Below are 16,272 nucleotides of genomic sequence, written 5' to 3' on the forward strand. Positions count from 1 at the left end.
TGAATATTTTTCCTCCATAGCACTTGTCACCATCTGAAACACTATGTATTTTGGTACATTACTTTGTTTGCTGTCTGTTTTCCTTCCTCTCCTCTAGAATATGAGCTCTGTGAAGATATGAAATTTTTGTCTGGTTTATTTCTTCACCCCCAGTGCCTAGGAATGGGAAGCACATGGTAAATACTGAATATATATGTGTTCAATGAATGAATAATTGAATGAACAAATCAATAAATTAATAGCATCTGTGTTAGTCTGTTTTGCATTGCAATGAAGGAAATACCTGAGGCTGGGTAATTTATAAAAAAAAAAAGAGGTTTATTTGGCTTGTGGTTATGCAGACTGTCGAAGCAGCATGGCACCAGCATCTGCTTCCGGCGAAGGCTTCAGGAAGCTTCCAATCAAGGTTGAAAGTGAAGGGGATGCAGGTGTGTCCCATGGCGAGAGGGCCAGCAAGAGAGAGGAGGTGGTGCCAGGCTCCTTTAAAACAACCAGCTCTGGCATAAACTAATAGAGCAAGAATTTACTCATTATCATGGGGAGGGCACCAAGCCATTCATGAGGGATCCACTCCCAGGACCCAAACACCTCCCACCAGGCCCCACATTCAACACTGGGGATCAAATTTCAACTTGAAATTGGGAGGTGACAAACATCCAAGCCATAACAGCATCCTAAGAATTTATCTTTAGCTAGCTGCAAGAGAGACTGTTCTGGTTTTCAAAATGTTCTCTTTTCCTTCAGGATTCTTGTGAATTGTGATTTGTTTTCAATTTTATGCTCTTCTCTATAGAGTTGCAATACTTTACCAAACCTTTTAAAAGGTGAAAACAGGCCGGGCGCGGTGGCTCACGCCTGTAATCCTAGCACTCTAGGAGGCCGAGGCGGGCGGATTGATCGAGGTCAGGAGTTCGAAACCAGCTTGAGCAAGAGCGAGACCCCGTCTCTACCATAAATAGAAAGAAATTAATTGGCCAACTAATATATGTAGAAAAAAATTAGCTGGGCATGGTGGCACATGCCTGTAGTCCCAGCTACTTGAGAGGCTGAGGCAGGAGGATCGCTTGAGCCCAGGAGTTTGAGGTTGCTGTGAGCTAGGCTGATGCCATGGCACTCACTCTAGCCTGGGCAACAGAGTGAGACTCTGTCTCAATAAAAAAAAAAAAAAAAAAAAAAGGTGAAAACATACAGATGTATATATAGCTGATATGAAAAGTCCCCTTAGTAATGGCCAATTTAGAATGCCACTTTTTGAATGATGGGGCTCCTGGAGGCTTTAGATAATGATTTTTCATCATGCATGTAGTGATCAATCACTGGAGTTTGGTTTGAAGAAAAGGTCTGTTGGCCATTTTATCTACTAGGAGTTGCCCCTGAAGTTATTTTTCTGTTTCCCCATTCTCCCTAAAGTTGAGGCAAAGTGAGGGAAGCTTAAGAGAAATTATCAGAACTCAGAGCACAATCTGGACATAGTTCTTGCATATTATGGCCATCCTATCATAAACTCCATGACACTGTTTTTCTCCTAAAATGGCCCTTGTGAAGTCCCTGGTGAATGCTACTGAGTTTCATAAGAAAGGTCTACACCAAACCCTTAACAGCGCTTTCCTGGTGGATTATGGGAAAGGGGACTTTTCATATCAGCTATATATACATCCGTATGTTTTCACCTTTAAAAAGGTTTAGTAAAGTATTGCAACTCTATAGACAAGAGCATAAAATTGAACACAAATCACAATTCACAAGAATCCTGAAGGAAAAGAGAACATTTTGAAAACATCAGAGGAAAACATTGGGGAAAAGAACATTTTAATTGAAACCTTGGACTCTCTGCCTCAGTTTGACATACAATAATTCATTGTGTGGCTTTTGTCTACTTTTTTTTTTTAACTTGTTTGCATCATTCCCTCATCTAGAAAATAAAGATAATAACAGCCCTACCACATAGAGTTGTGAGGACTAAGTGAAATAATACTACATACAAGTTGCTTAGAACAGGGGTGTCAACAAGCAGCTACTCAATAAGTATCAACTATTATTATCATTTAATAGGTAGGAAATATAGTAATGAGACAACGTGTTACAAAAGAAAGAGGCTACTGGGTTTTTCTCCTCCCTTTTGCATCCTTCTGGTCCCTTTAGGCTCTATGCCTGTGTCAAAATGTCAAATACCCACAGAGGTCAGATGAGAAATGTGAGGAAGGAATTTAAAGAAGTCAGAGAGCCGAGGCGGGCGGATTGCTTGAGGTCAGGAGTTCGAAACCAGCCTGAGCAAGAGCGAGACCCCGTCTCTAAAAAAAAAAAAAAAAAAAAAGAAGTCAGAGAGAGGCAGAACTCTGTAGAAACAAAGACCATATGCATGAATGGGAATTGTTGCGGTGAGGAAATGTAGGCCTCTGTTGCAAGATCTTAATTAGCATAATGCTACACACACAAAGTAGACATTTGGAAAACAGAAATAGACTACATTAATTTGGGAATCTCTTAGGAGATAGAAGAGGTTACCAAAGCCTGAAAAATACTGTATGGTATGTCCTTACAAAGGAGGAGTCAGAATTTGAAGTCTAGATGTCTTACTTCAATGCAAAATGCTTAAGAGGTTTCATATAAAGTATTGACCCTCTGGTTTATGTATTTTTTGTTTGTTTGGTTTTTTGTGGGGTTTTTTTGAGACAGTCTCACTTTGTTGCCCAGGCTACAGTGAGTGCCATGACGTCAGCCTGGCTCACAGCAACCTCAAACTCCTGGGCTCAAGCGATCCTGCTGCCTCAGCCTCCCAAGTAGCTGGGACTACAGGCATGCGCCACCATGCCCGGCTAATTTTATATATATATATATATATATATATATATATATATTAGTTGCCCAATTAATTTCTTTCTATTTATAGTAGAGACGGGTATCGCTCTTGCTCAGGTTGGTTTCGAACTCCTGAGCTCAAACGATCCGCCCGCCTTGGCCTCCCAGAGAGCTAGGATTACAGGCGTGAGCCACCGCCCGGCCGACCCTCTGGTTTATGAACCATTGTTCAGATGAGGTGACAGACAAGCAATAATACCTATTGAATTGTTACTATATTCAGCTTAAGTGCTTTTTTTTTTAATTTTTTAATTTTTTTATTTTTTTGAGACAGAGTCTCACTTTGTTGCCCAGGCTAGAGTGAGTGCCGTGGCGTCAGCCTAGCTCACAGCAACCTCAAACTCCTGGGCTCAAGCAATCCTGCTGCCTCACCCTCCCGAGTAGCTGGGACTACAGGCATGAGCCACCATGCCAGGCTAATTTTTTCTATATATATTAGTTGGCCAATTAATTTCTTTCTATTTATAGTAGAGATGGGGTCTCGCTCCTGCTCAGGCTGGTTTCGAACTCCTGACCTCGAGCAATCTGCCCGCCTCGGCCTCCCAGAGTGCTAGGATTACAGGCGTGAGCCACCACGCCCGGCCTGCTTAAGTGCTTTTATATAATTTATCATACATTATCACATCTAATTTTCACAAATATCCTTTAAATTAGTTAATAATATTTCTACTCTGATTATTTAGTGAACTATTAGAATGTATTTTATTCCTGCTGTATGTTTTTCTCCTTTTACTACTTCGAGGGTTTTATGCTTGGGACAAAGGGAAAGAGATTAATGTTTCTGAAAGCAGTGAGTGGGGAAAGAAGGTACAGAGAGAGGAGAAGCTCTGGTTCTAGCCCCCAACAAAGACTCGGGCAGGAAACTTTACAGCCCTCAGGGGTGAGCAGGATTGTTGAAGATCAGAATGGTGGAATGGTGCACATGGAGGCTGACCCTAGGAATAGAATTTTCCCAGGAATAGATAAGCTTCATGAATCCTTCGAAGTGGCTCAGAGAAGTTGAGTGATTTTCCCAAGGTCCAAGAGCAAGTGAGTGACAGAACTAAGAATCAGCCTCAAGTGTGTCAGACTCCAAAGCCACAGTTCTTAACCACTCTACCGAACTTCTTAGCATCATTGATTTTCTTCTGATCATGATTAACTATTGTCCCGCCATATGCATTTCTGGGGTCAAGAGTTGGTGGATGTACACATTTAGAAATGTTACTAAGAATGGTAGTGGGACAGTATGTGGTCATGTGTAATTTAGCCACTGGCCTTAATCCTACTAGATTAGCTTTGATTCCACATTCTTGTCTATGACACAGACTTTTCTTCCTAGAAATGTGGGCTACTTTCATTCAATAAAGTTGCCATGATGAATATTTGCAGGTATATTTACTTCCAAGCCTTTATTTTCTACTTCAGTAATTTCTGCCATTAATATTTATTATTAATCCATAAAGCCTACATGATTGTACCTAAGTAAGTGATCCTAAATTAGCAAATTTCTATCCTATCAACTGCAAAAGATTTATCTGTTCCAGGTGTAATTCATTTTTTTATCACCGATTCTCTGGGGAGATTTCAGAGCTGCTTTTCATGGCCATTGCTTCTCAGCTAACCGGCAAAACAGCCTGAGCAGCTTTTGAAAGTGCTGGATGTCTGATAAATGTCTAGAACTTTTATTTAAAGATAAGGACAGAAGGTGATCCTTCCTCTGTGAATCATAATACCAGACAAGGAAAAAATCTTTTGGTATACTTGGGGTAAAAAGGGTACAGTGAGTGATACACTTGATATCTTAGTTTAGTGAACATATTTCTTACCCACCTGTTCTGGCAACAGGCAAGTATGGAAGTAGACAAATGAAAAAGTCTCATAGGGTTAATAAATAAAATTGATAAAAGAAAAGTCATCTCAGATCAATTTAACCCCTCATTTAGGGAAGAAAGTAGAAATAAAAGGTCAAAGAAATAATCTTCTGTGTCTTAAAACTTCTTTAAAACACATTTTAATCATGGGGACAGGGAGAAAGGGAGATGAGGAACACAGAAGCTAATTAAAAAACAAGCAAACTGGCCAGGCGTGGTGGCTCACGCCTGTAATCCTAGCACTCTGGGAGGCCGAGGCGGGCAGATTGCTCGAGGTCAGGAGTTCGAAACCAGCCTGAGCAAGAGCGAGACCCCATCTCTACTATAAATAGAAAGAAATTAATTGGCCAACTAATATATATAGAAAAAAATTAGCCTGGCATGGTGGCTCATGCCTGTAGTCCCAGCTACTCGGGAGGCTGAGGCAGCAGGATTGCTTGAGCCCAGGAGTTTGAGATTGCTGTGAGCTAGGCTGACACCACGGCACTCACTCTAGCCTGGGCAACAAAGTGAGACTCTGTCTCAAAAAAAAAAAAAAAAAAAAAAACAAGCAAACTAACCAACCTAGGAACTCAACATGATCAGTGCATTTAAAAGATAAGTCATTACATAGACCAGCAGTTACTTGTTAAAAAAAAAAAAAAAAAAAAAAAAAGATAAGTCATTATTGAAAAGCCCTTGTTAACTCACTGTCAAAGGCAATGGATGAATTATTGTTCAAAAATTCTCCCTCCCTCCTTTCTACTTCTGTGGGAGAAATCTATTTTGCCATATCTTGACTTTCAACTTGACCACATCCTTATTTTGGTCAATGGAATGTTAACAAATGTGGCCAAAGCAGAGGTTTAAAAAGTATTTGTGTAGTTGTGTCTTCCATTTTAAAAAATATTTACAGCATCTTTATTCATAATTACCCAAACTTGGAAGCAACCAAGATGTCTTTGAGTAGGTGAATGAATAAATAAATTGTTGTATACCCAGAGAATGGAATATTATTCAGCACCAAAAAGAAATGAAATATCAAGATATGAAAAGACATGGAAGAACGTTAAATGTATATTCCTATGTGAAAGACAATCTGAAAAGGCTATATACTGTATGATTTCAAGTATATGACATTCTGGAAAAAGCAAAGCTATGGAGACAGTAAAAAGGTCTATGATTTCCAAGGAATGATGGGGGGAGGGATGAATAGGTAGAGCACAAGGGATTTTTAGGGCAGTGAAACTATTCTATATGATACTATGTTGGATACATGTCATTTTCATTTCAAAACCTATAGAATATACAAATAATGAAATCTAATATGAACTATAGATTTTAGTTAATAATGTATCAGTATTGACTCATCAATTTTTCTTTTTAGAGACAATGTCTGTGTTGCCCAGGCTGGAGTACAGTGCCTATTCATAGTATGATCATGGCACACTGCAGCCTGGAACTCCTGCACTCCAGTGATCCTCCTGCCTCAGCCCCCTAGTAGCTGGGACATAGGTGCCTACCACAGCACCCAGCTCTGACTTATCAATTATAACAAATGTACCATACTAATGCCAGCTGTTAATAATAGAGAAAACTGGAAGACAGGCGTAGCCTGGTGTATATGGGAATATTTAGGAACTCTACTTTTTGCTCAATTTTTCTGTAAACCTATAACTCCTCAAAAAAAAGTCTATTAAAACAAAACCAAATTATACTCTAGATAGCTAAATCTTTCATACATCTGTATTCAAGGCATGAAGAGACACTTAGGATATTAGGACACAGCATAGCAATTATTGGGATGTGAGTCAATTTATGGGCTCCCCATCATTTGTCTGTCCTAGTAGAGAGGGGATGAAAGACTTGTAAATTTATGTCCTACTTTTTGGCAAATAGTGGGAAGGCAGAGAGTTTGTCTTGTATCTATTTCTTCTCAACTGCCTTCAGTTCAAAATAATACTTATTTTGAGGTGGCATATTCTGGTCTCCTACATTGTATTCAAGCCAGGTTGTTTCTTCTTCCCCATTGTCATTAATCTTTTCATTATCTTATTATTCCTCTTAGCACAGTCAGGGCATAATATATTATCTTCTAGGCCTGGGTATGGGAAAGTGCAGGCTGGTAACAGGGTATTTTTTCTATATATATTAGTTGGCCAATTAATTTCTTTCTATTTATAGTAGAGATGGGGTCTTGCTCTTGCTCAGGCTGGTTTCGAACTCCCGACCTCGAGCAATCCGCCCGCCTCGGCAACCCAGAGTGTTAGGATTACAGGCGTGAGCCACTGCACCCGGCCTATATCTGTTCTTTAAAAGGACGTGTTTTAAAACAGAAAGCTTACATAAGCAAATGTATAGTGCTCCATTAAATACTTTGAGTCAATACAAGATATTGGACAGACCAAAATATAATTCAAAGTTTCTTCAATAGAAGCACAAAAACCACAGAAAGTGATACTGCAGGGGCTAAAGAGCCTGCTAGGGATTCAATGTATCAAAGCCATGAGATGGGTGAGCAGCAAGCATCTCTATGCTTTGGTTTTGACTACTGAGGACATCCTTTGTATTTTTTTTTTTTGGTCTCTATTTCATTTAGTTCTGCTCTTATCTTTGTTCTGTCTCTTCTGCTGCTAACTTCCAGTTTGTTTTGTTCTTGTTTTTCTAGTTCCTTGAGGTGTAATGTTAGGTTGTTAATGTTGGCAAAGATGTGGAGAAAAGGGAATGTTAATACACTGTGGGTAGGAATATAAATTAGTACAACCTCTATGGAAAACAGAATGGTGGTTTCAAAGAACTAAAAATAGGTCTACCATTTGATCCAGCAATCCATTACTGGGTATCTACCCCCCCCCCAAAGGAAACTATTATATCAAAAATACACCCGGCCGGGCGCGGTGGCTCACGCCTGTAATCCTAGCTCTCTGGGAGGCCGAGGCAGGTGGATTGCTCGAGGTCAGGAGTTCGAAACCAGCCTGAGCAAGAGCGAGACCCCGTCTCTACTATAAATAGAAAGAAATTAATTGGCCAACTAATACATATAGAAAAAAGCCGGGCATGGTGGTGCATGCCTGTAGACCCAGCTACTTGGGAGGCTGAGGCAGGAGGATTGCTTGAGCCAGGAGTTTGAGGTTGCTGTGAGCTAGGCTGACGCCACGGCACTCACTCTAGCCTGGGCAACAAAGTGAGACTCTGTCTCAAAAAAAAAAAAAAAAAAAATACACCTGCACTTGTATGTTTATCACAGCACAATTCACAATCACAAAAATATGGAATCAACCTAAGTGTCCATCAATGGACAAGTGGATAAAGAAAATGTAGTGTATATAAACCATGGAATACTATTCAGCCATAAAAAGAATGGGATCATGTCTTTTGCAGCAACATTGATGGAACTGGAGCCATTATCTCAAGTGAAACAACTCAGATACCGAAAGACAAATACCGCATGTTCTCACTTACAAATGGGAGCTAAATAATGTGTACATATGGACATAGAGTGTGGAAATGTAGAAAATGGAGACTCATAAGGGTGGCGGGTGGGAGGGGGAGATGATGAGAAATAACTTAAATGAGTGCAATGTACATTATTCAGGTGATGGATACTCTAAAAGCCCCGACTTTACCACTACACGATCTGTGCATATAACAAAATCAAACTTGTACCCCATAAATTTATACAAAGGTTTTAGAAAAGATTCAGCAGTGGCCCTGAGAAAGGAACCATCAACTCTGAGAGGTCAGGGACTAGATGAGGCAGTCTCTCTCACTACATATGCTTCCATAGAGTCTAATCTAGTGGCAAGTTCTAAACTTATTTTGAAAACCCAAAGAGACTTTAAAATATGGAAGCAGGGATTGGGGATTTTTTTACCATACATGACACTGACTGATCGTTCTAAGTCTTAGGGAAGGAGAAATGTTGGCAGTCGTTCTCTCCTTGTTGAATTTTCGGGTTTTTTGATGCATGCTCAGCATCTTAGTGCAATGCTCTGGTTAGGATGCAACTCACTTCACATTGTTAAACAGTGATAAATAGGTCCAGATGTTTTACTTTAAAAGGACATTTTAGTTAATGTTCCTTGAGGAGAAGCAATAGTAACCAATGTTGCCCATTTGTCTGGTCATTCTGGGCTCCAGATGGCTTCATCAGTGCTTGAGGAAATAGAAATGTTTTATTGAGCTGGAAGATTAAATATGTGCTGAGCCACTTCTACCACTTTGGGAGGGGTTTTAGTCAAAGCCTACAGCATTTCTGGTAAAACTCACATGAAGTGTGACAAAGTAATCAAAACTGCTCTCTATTGCAACAGAATGAGTAAGCTGCTATTGTCTTTTCCACACCCAATAATTTCTAGAACTGTCCCTCTGCTTACTAGCAGAAAAGCACTTTGGAATATTACTAACCAGATTTGCAAAGGAAGTAGTTTCAGGACAAAAAAATAAATATATACAATGTGCGTCTCTGAGATCTTTGATTAAATATCCTGTTGAAGTCATTGAAAATGGGATTACCCTATTAAGATGCCAGTAGAAGATTGCTTTGAAGTCACTGTTGGTTTAAAAACTTGAAATATATTTCTTGTAATGTTTGCCTGGTTAGTTCTAAGTGATTGCTGTGGCAATGAGATATAATTGTAAACATTATTCCACACTAACACTTTTAAAAAATTTTAAATAGTTTCTATCAGTAGTTACCACAAGTGACAGAAACCAAATCTGAACTACTTGTGGTAGATTGTAAATGTGGCCCCAAATCTTTTCCTTCCTTTCCCAAGGTGTAATCTCTTTCTTCATCCCTTAAAGCTGTGTTGACCACGTGACTTGCTTTGGCCAATGGGACACTAAAAAACGTGATGCACTCAGAAGCTGGAAAAGTGCTTACACATTGAGGCTTGTCCTCTCTTGCAGCTAATGTAATCCTGCAGTTGCCAGGTAGGGAAGCTGAACTGTCCCACTGAGGACAAAAAAATCACATGGCCTGGGCATCTCCACAGCACCACAGCCAGTAGCCATCCGCCTGTCAGCCTGTAAGTGTGGTCATCACTAGATCACCCAACTACCAGTTGACTATAGGTGCACGAGTAAACCCAGGTGAGGTTGGTTAATCAAGGCAGCCCAGCCCAGAATCATCCAGCTAATCAACATTACTAGGAGCTCAATAAATGCTGGTTTTACACCACTGAGTTTTGGGGGTAGTTATGTCGTAAAAGTTAATTGCTTAGCTTCTTTTCGGCTTAAGCCAGAAAGAAAATTTGTTGGAAGACCTTTGTATGTTCTGAGGCCAAAACAAGTAGAAGAAAGGGTAGGATATACTTTGGCCTCAGGAACCACCAGACCTAAGGCTACGTACATCAGAACCAAATAAAACTCACCATCATTTTAAGTGAAGATATTTTAAAGGCTCATATAACTGGTAAGCAAAAAAAAAAAAAAAATTCAAATATTGACCCAAATAAGACTTCAAATCCACTTTCTTCTCTACCCTTTGGCCTATATCTTTCCATTTTTCTCTGCCTGCTCCACCACTGTTTTACCCTCTGTTTCAGTGCACTCAACTTTATTATTTTTAAGATTCCACACACAAGTGAAATTTTTCAGTATCCTTTTTTCTGTGTCCGGCTTATTTCACTTAGCATAATTCTTCCAGATTCATCCATGTTGTCACAAAGGGCAGAATTTCCTTTTTAAGGCTGAACGATATTGCACCAAGATATCCCATTGTACCACGACTTTGTTATCCATTCATTCATCAATGAATACTTAAGTTGCTTCCATATCTTGGCTATTATGATTAATGCTGCAATGAACATGGGAGTGTAGATATTGTTGAGGTGGTGATTTCATCTCCACTGGGCATATACTTACAAGAGGGATTGCTGGGTTATATGGTAGTTCTATTTTTAATTTGAAACCTCCAGATTGTTTTCCACAGTGGCTGCACCAATCTACATTCCTACCAACAGTGTACAAGTGTTCCCTTTTCTCCACTCCCTAGCTAACATTTATTTCTTATCTCTTTGATGAAAATTATCTTAACAGTTATGAGATATCTCATTGTGGTTTTTTTTGTTTTTGTTTGTTTTTTGAGACAGAGTCTCGCTTTGTTGCCCAGGCTACAGTGAGTGCCATGGCGTCAGCCTAGCTCATAGCAACCTCAAACTCCTGGGCTCAAGCAATCCTGCTGCCTCAGCCTCCCGAGTAGCTGGGACTACAGGCATGCGCCACCATGCCCGGCTAATTTTTTCTATATACATTAGTTGGCCAATTAATTTCTTTCTACTTATAGTAGAGAGGGGGGGGGGGGTCTCGCTCTTGCTCAGGCTGGTTTCGAACTCCAGACCTCGGGCAATCCGACCACCTCGGCCTCCCAGAGTGCTAGGAGTACAGGCGTGAGCCACCGCACCCGGCCCTCATTGTGGTTTTAATCTGTATTTCCTTGATAACTTTTGATGTTGATCACCTTTTCATACACCTGTTGGCCATTTTTATGTCTTTAGAGAAATGTCTGTTAGGGTCCTTTACCCTTTTTTTTTAAAATCAGGTTATTCCTTTTTTTGCTGTTGAGTTAGGTGAGTTCCTTATATTTTGGATATTAACCCCTCATCAGATATATGGCTCACCAATGTTGTCTCCCAATCTGTGGGTTGTTTTTTCATTATGTTAAAAGTTTCCTTTGCTGTATTGAAGCTTTAAAGTTTGACATAATCTCATTTGTTTGTTTTTGCTTTTGTTGCCTGTGCTTTTGATATCATAACCAAAAAGTCATTGCCAAAACCAGTGTCAAGGAGCTTTTTCCCTATGTTTTCTTCTAGGAATTTTATGGTTCCAGGTTTTATGTTTAGGTTTTTAAATGTTAATACGTTTTGAGTTGACTTTTTTGTGTATGGAATAAGGGTCCAACTTCATTCTTTTGCGTGTGGATATCCAGTTTTCCAGCATCACTTACATTGAAAAAGACTATTGTTTCCCCATGGTGTCTTCTTGGTGCCCTTGTCAAACTGACTGACCACATGTGCTTGGGTTTATTTCTGGGCTTTTTATTCTGTTCCATTGGTCTATGTCTGTTTTTATGCCAGTGCCATACTACTTTACTATAGATTTGTGGTAGATCTCGTGATCAGGTAGCATGATGCCTCCAGTTTTGTGCTTTTTGTTCAAGATTGCTTTGGCTGTTTGGGGTCTTTTGTGGTTTTGTATATATTTTAGGATTGCCTTTGCTATTTTTGTGAAAAATGTCATTGGAACTTTGATAGGAATGCAAATTAAAAACTTAATTCCTCTGATCTAATTGAGGCTCTTCCCTAATTCAATGCAAATTGCTCTGAATCTATAGATTGTTTTGGATAATATAGACATTTTAACAGTATCCTTCCAATCCATAGACAGGGGATATCTTTGTGTTTGTGTCATCTTCAATTTGTTTCAATGTTTTATAGTTTTCTGTGTATAGATCTCTTGCCTCTTTGGTTGAATTTATTTCTAAGTATTTTTTTGCTATTTTAAATAGGATTGTTTTTCTTTGGATAGTTCATTGTTAGTGTATAGAAACACTGATTTCTTTTCTGTTTTTTTAATATCCTGCAACTTTACTGAATTCAATTATCAGTTCTAATAATTTCTGGTGGAATCTTTAGTCTTTTCTTTATATAAATGATGTTGCCTGCAAACAGGGACAATTCAACTTTCTTTCTGATCTGGATGCTTTTTCTTTTTCTTTGCTAGGACTTCCAGTACTATGTTGAACAGAGTGACAAGATTTTGATTTTAGTGAAAAATCTTTTGACCTTTCCCCATTCAGTATGATGTTATCTATGGGTTTATCATATATTACCTTTATTATGTTGAGGTATAATTTCTTTTTTATATTGACAAATTATACTTGAATATATAGGGAACAGAGTGATATAATTTTTTTTTTTTTTTTGAGACAGAGTCTCACTTTGTTGCCCAGCCTAGAGTGAGTGCCGTGGCGGCAGCCTAGCTCACAGCAACCTCAAACTCCTGGGCTCAAGCAATCCTGCTGCCTCAGCCTCCCCAGTAGCTGGAACTACAGGCATGCACTACCATGCCCGGCTAATTTTTTCTATATATTTTAGTTGGCCCATTAATTTCTTTCTATTTTTAGTAGAGACGGGGTCTCGCTCTTACTCAGATTGGTTTCAAACTCCTGACCTTGAGCAATCTGCCCGCCTCGGCCTCCCAGAGTGCTAGAATTACAGGCGTGAGCCACCGCGCCTGGCCAGAGTGACATAATTTTTAACACAACACAGAATAGTCAATCTAATTAAACTATCCATCACCGCAAATATTTGACTCTTTTTGTGATGAGAACATTTGAGACATACTCTTAATGATATGGAAATGTACAGTAATGAATATTAACTATATTCACTGTGCTGTGCGATATATCTCAAATCAAACTTATTCCTATCTAATGGAGGCTTTGTACCCTTTGATTATCATCTCCCCTTTCTCTAAGCCTCTGGTAACCACTATTCTACTCTCTGTTTCTGTGAGTTCTATTGTTTTAGATTCCACATGAGTGAAAACATGCAATATGTTTTTCTGTGTTTGCCTTATTTCAGTTAGATGGAATTGGAAAACATGCTATGTTGTCAAATGATAGAATTTATTCCTTTTTGAAGGCTGAATAGTATTTTCAGTGTGTCTGTGTGTGTACACATTTTCTTTCTTTCTTTTCTTTCGTTTCTTTTCCTTTCTTTTCTTTCTTTCTTTCGAGACAGCATCTCACTTTGTTGCCCAGGCTAGAGTGAGTGCCGTGGCGTCAGCCTAGCTCACAGCAACCTCAAACTCCTGGGCTCAAGCGATCCTGCTGCCTCAGCCTCCTGAGTAGCTGGGACTACAGGCATGCGCCACCGCACCTGGCTAATTAGTTGGCCAATTAATTTCTTTCTATTTTTAGTAGAGACGGGGTCTCGGCTCTTGTTCAGGCTGATCTTGAACTCCTGAGCTCAAACGATCCACCCGCCTTGGCCTCCCAGAGTGCTGAGATTACAGGCATGATCCTGGCCCATATTACTTTTTTTGACCATGTGTATAGTCTCAGTAATAAAGTAGAAATGTGGTAAATTGAGACAGTTTAAATTTCATTTATGCGGCTTGTGTATATTTGTAACAATTTTGATGGGAAAGGCCTCCAAGGACAAACCAGTACACTTGCTAACAGTCCTACCAGAAAGTCATTTGGAAATTGATCAGGGCAGCCAAAGCTTAATAAGGAGCATATGAAAAATCAGAAACTGCTGAAAGAACAAGATATAGCCTGTGCAAAAACACAAAACCTTCAAAAAGGTAGAGACACTCAAGTGTGTGGTTTTCACTCTTGCATGGAGGAGGTACTCTTGGTAAAGGCCCTTGTAATGAGTCAAGTAAAGGAAACACTTTTGACTATATGAAGAGTTTTCTAAAAAGACATATTTATTACTTGTCAGCAATTGTGAGTTTTATGGCTGTTACTTTTTATTTGCTGCCAAACAAGCAAGTGAATGCTTTTCTATCTCCTGGCAATTCCTCAGTCATCATTCCTAGTGCTCTTAACAAAAATTAAATGGCATGTCAGGCAGTTGTTTTTTTGTTTTTTTTTTTTGAGACAGAGTCTCGCTTTGTTGCCCAGGCTAGAGTGAGTGCCGTGGTGTCAGCCTAGCTCACAGCAACCTCAAACTCCTGGGCTCGAGTGATCCTTCTGCCTCAGCCTCCCGAGTAGCTGGGACTACAGGCATGCGCCACCATGCCCGGCTAATTTTTTATATATATATCAGTTGGCCAATTAATTTCTTTCTATTTATAGTAGAGACGGGTCTTGCTCTTGCTCAGGCTGGTTTTGAACTCCTGACCTTGAGCAATCCGCCCGCCTCGGCCTCCCAAGAGCTAGGATTACAGGCGTGAGCCACAGCGCACGGCCAGGCAGTTGGTTTTTATTTCAATACACACGTGTTTTTAATGTCTTCAAAGTGGGGACTAGTTAAACCCATTTGTTCTTTTCAGAAGTTTCAAGTTTGCTTGGAGGCTGTTAATAAGATTGAAATCCATAAGGAAAAAAATGTTGAAAAGGAATCAGCTGAAATATTAAGAGTGGTTATCTCCTAGCAATAGGATTTTAGTGAATTTTTAAATTTTACGCTGTCTTATATTTTTCTACCATGAACACATCCTTCAAAATCAGAAGGAAAAAGACATTAAAATATAAAACGTCTATGGCAAAGGCCATATTAAAGCCAGTACATTTCTTAGGACAATCATGTCCTGTATATTAACAGTAGATATTGACTGTTATCTTTTGTTTATCTCTGTATCCTCCAAAGTTCCTTAAAAGGGGGGGGAGGGTTGGTTAAGTGCAAGGCACGATCTCCCCTAGAGTTAGCATGGTTTCCCGCTGCCTCTCGCCACCCCCTGGCCACAAGGCTGCCGGACCCCCACCACTGTTTGAAAACTTATCTTGGACAATTGCAAGTCAAATGAGGGAAAAATGGAGGGTTTAACAGCTGAATCTGTGAACTTAGAATTCCTCAGCTTAATAAATGTAAGCCTGATTTCACAGTTTCAAATCTCCCCAAGCTATCTAAATTGAAAAAGCTTGGGCTCAGTGACAATAGAATCTTTGGAGGTCTGGACGTGTTAGCTGAAAAACTCCCCAATCTCACACGTCAAAACTTGAGTGGAAATAAACTGAAAGATAACAGTACCTTGGAAACTATGAAAAAATTGGAGTGTCTATAAAGCCTAGACCTCTTTAAGTGTGAGGTTACTAACCTGAAGGACTACTGAGAGTGTCTTCAAGCTCCTGCCCCAGCTGACCTAGCTGGATGGCTATGATCGAGAGGACTGGGAAGCCCCTGGCTCAGATGCTGTGAGGTGGCTGATGTGGATAAAGAGGAGGAGGAGGAGGATGAAGAAAGGAGAAGATGAAGAGGATGATGGTGAAGAGGAAGAGTTTGAAGAAGAGGATGAAGATGAAGATCTAGAAGAAGAAGACAAAGATGAAGTAAGTGGGGAGGAAGAAGAAGTTGGACATGATGGAGAAGTTGAGGAGGAGGAGGAGGAAAGCAGGAAGGGTGAAAAGAGGAAGAGAGAAACAGATGATGAAGGAGAAGATGATTAAGACCCCAGGTGACCTGCAGAATCAGAGCTGTTCAGTATCAGATTGCTCATGGATTTGATAGCTGTTTGGAAAAAAAAAGTAGCTATGATATAAACCCCGGGCACCCACACACCCAAAGAGCCAAAGAATAGTCCCTGTGACATTCTGCCTTCCTCCATTTAGTCCCTCTTGACAATCTACCACCAAGCTTAGGGACTTCACCCCAACAAAATTGTAAGTACTATTAGGTTTTCCTGTAAGACTCTTCCTGTAGCATGGATAGCTATGATTGGCGAGTCAAATGTCTGTGGCAACCAGTTACACTGAGATTGTAACAGCATTTTTACTTTATAACAAAAAAGCTTTGTAAATAAAATCTTAACATTTTGGGTCTATTTATTCATGCTTTCCTTTCAATGGTTTTTTTTTTTTTTTTACATTAGGACATTTTATGCGACATTTTATGCGACAACTGCCAAA

At 39.7% G+C, this 16,272-nt stretch overlaps 1 pseudogene; it reads left to right on the forward strand.

Moving 5' to 3' along the window:
* The first annotated feature begins 15,141 nt into the window (after window positions 1-15,141).
* Window positions 15,142-15,813, forward strand: LOC105867084 (acidic leucine-rich nuclear phosphoprotein 32 family member B-like; annotated as a pseudogene).
* Window positions 15,814-16,272: the final 459 nt, after the last annotated feature.

Source organism: Microcebus murinus, chromosome X, assembly GCF_040939455.1.
Source record: "Microcebus murinus isolate Inina chromosome X, M.murinus_Inina_mat1.0, whole genome shotgun sequence".
Taxonomy (NCBI): Eukaryota; Metazoa; Chordata; class Mammalia; order Primates; family Cheirogaleidae; genus Microcebus; species Microcebus murinus.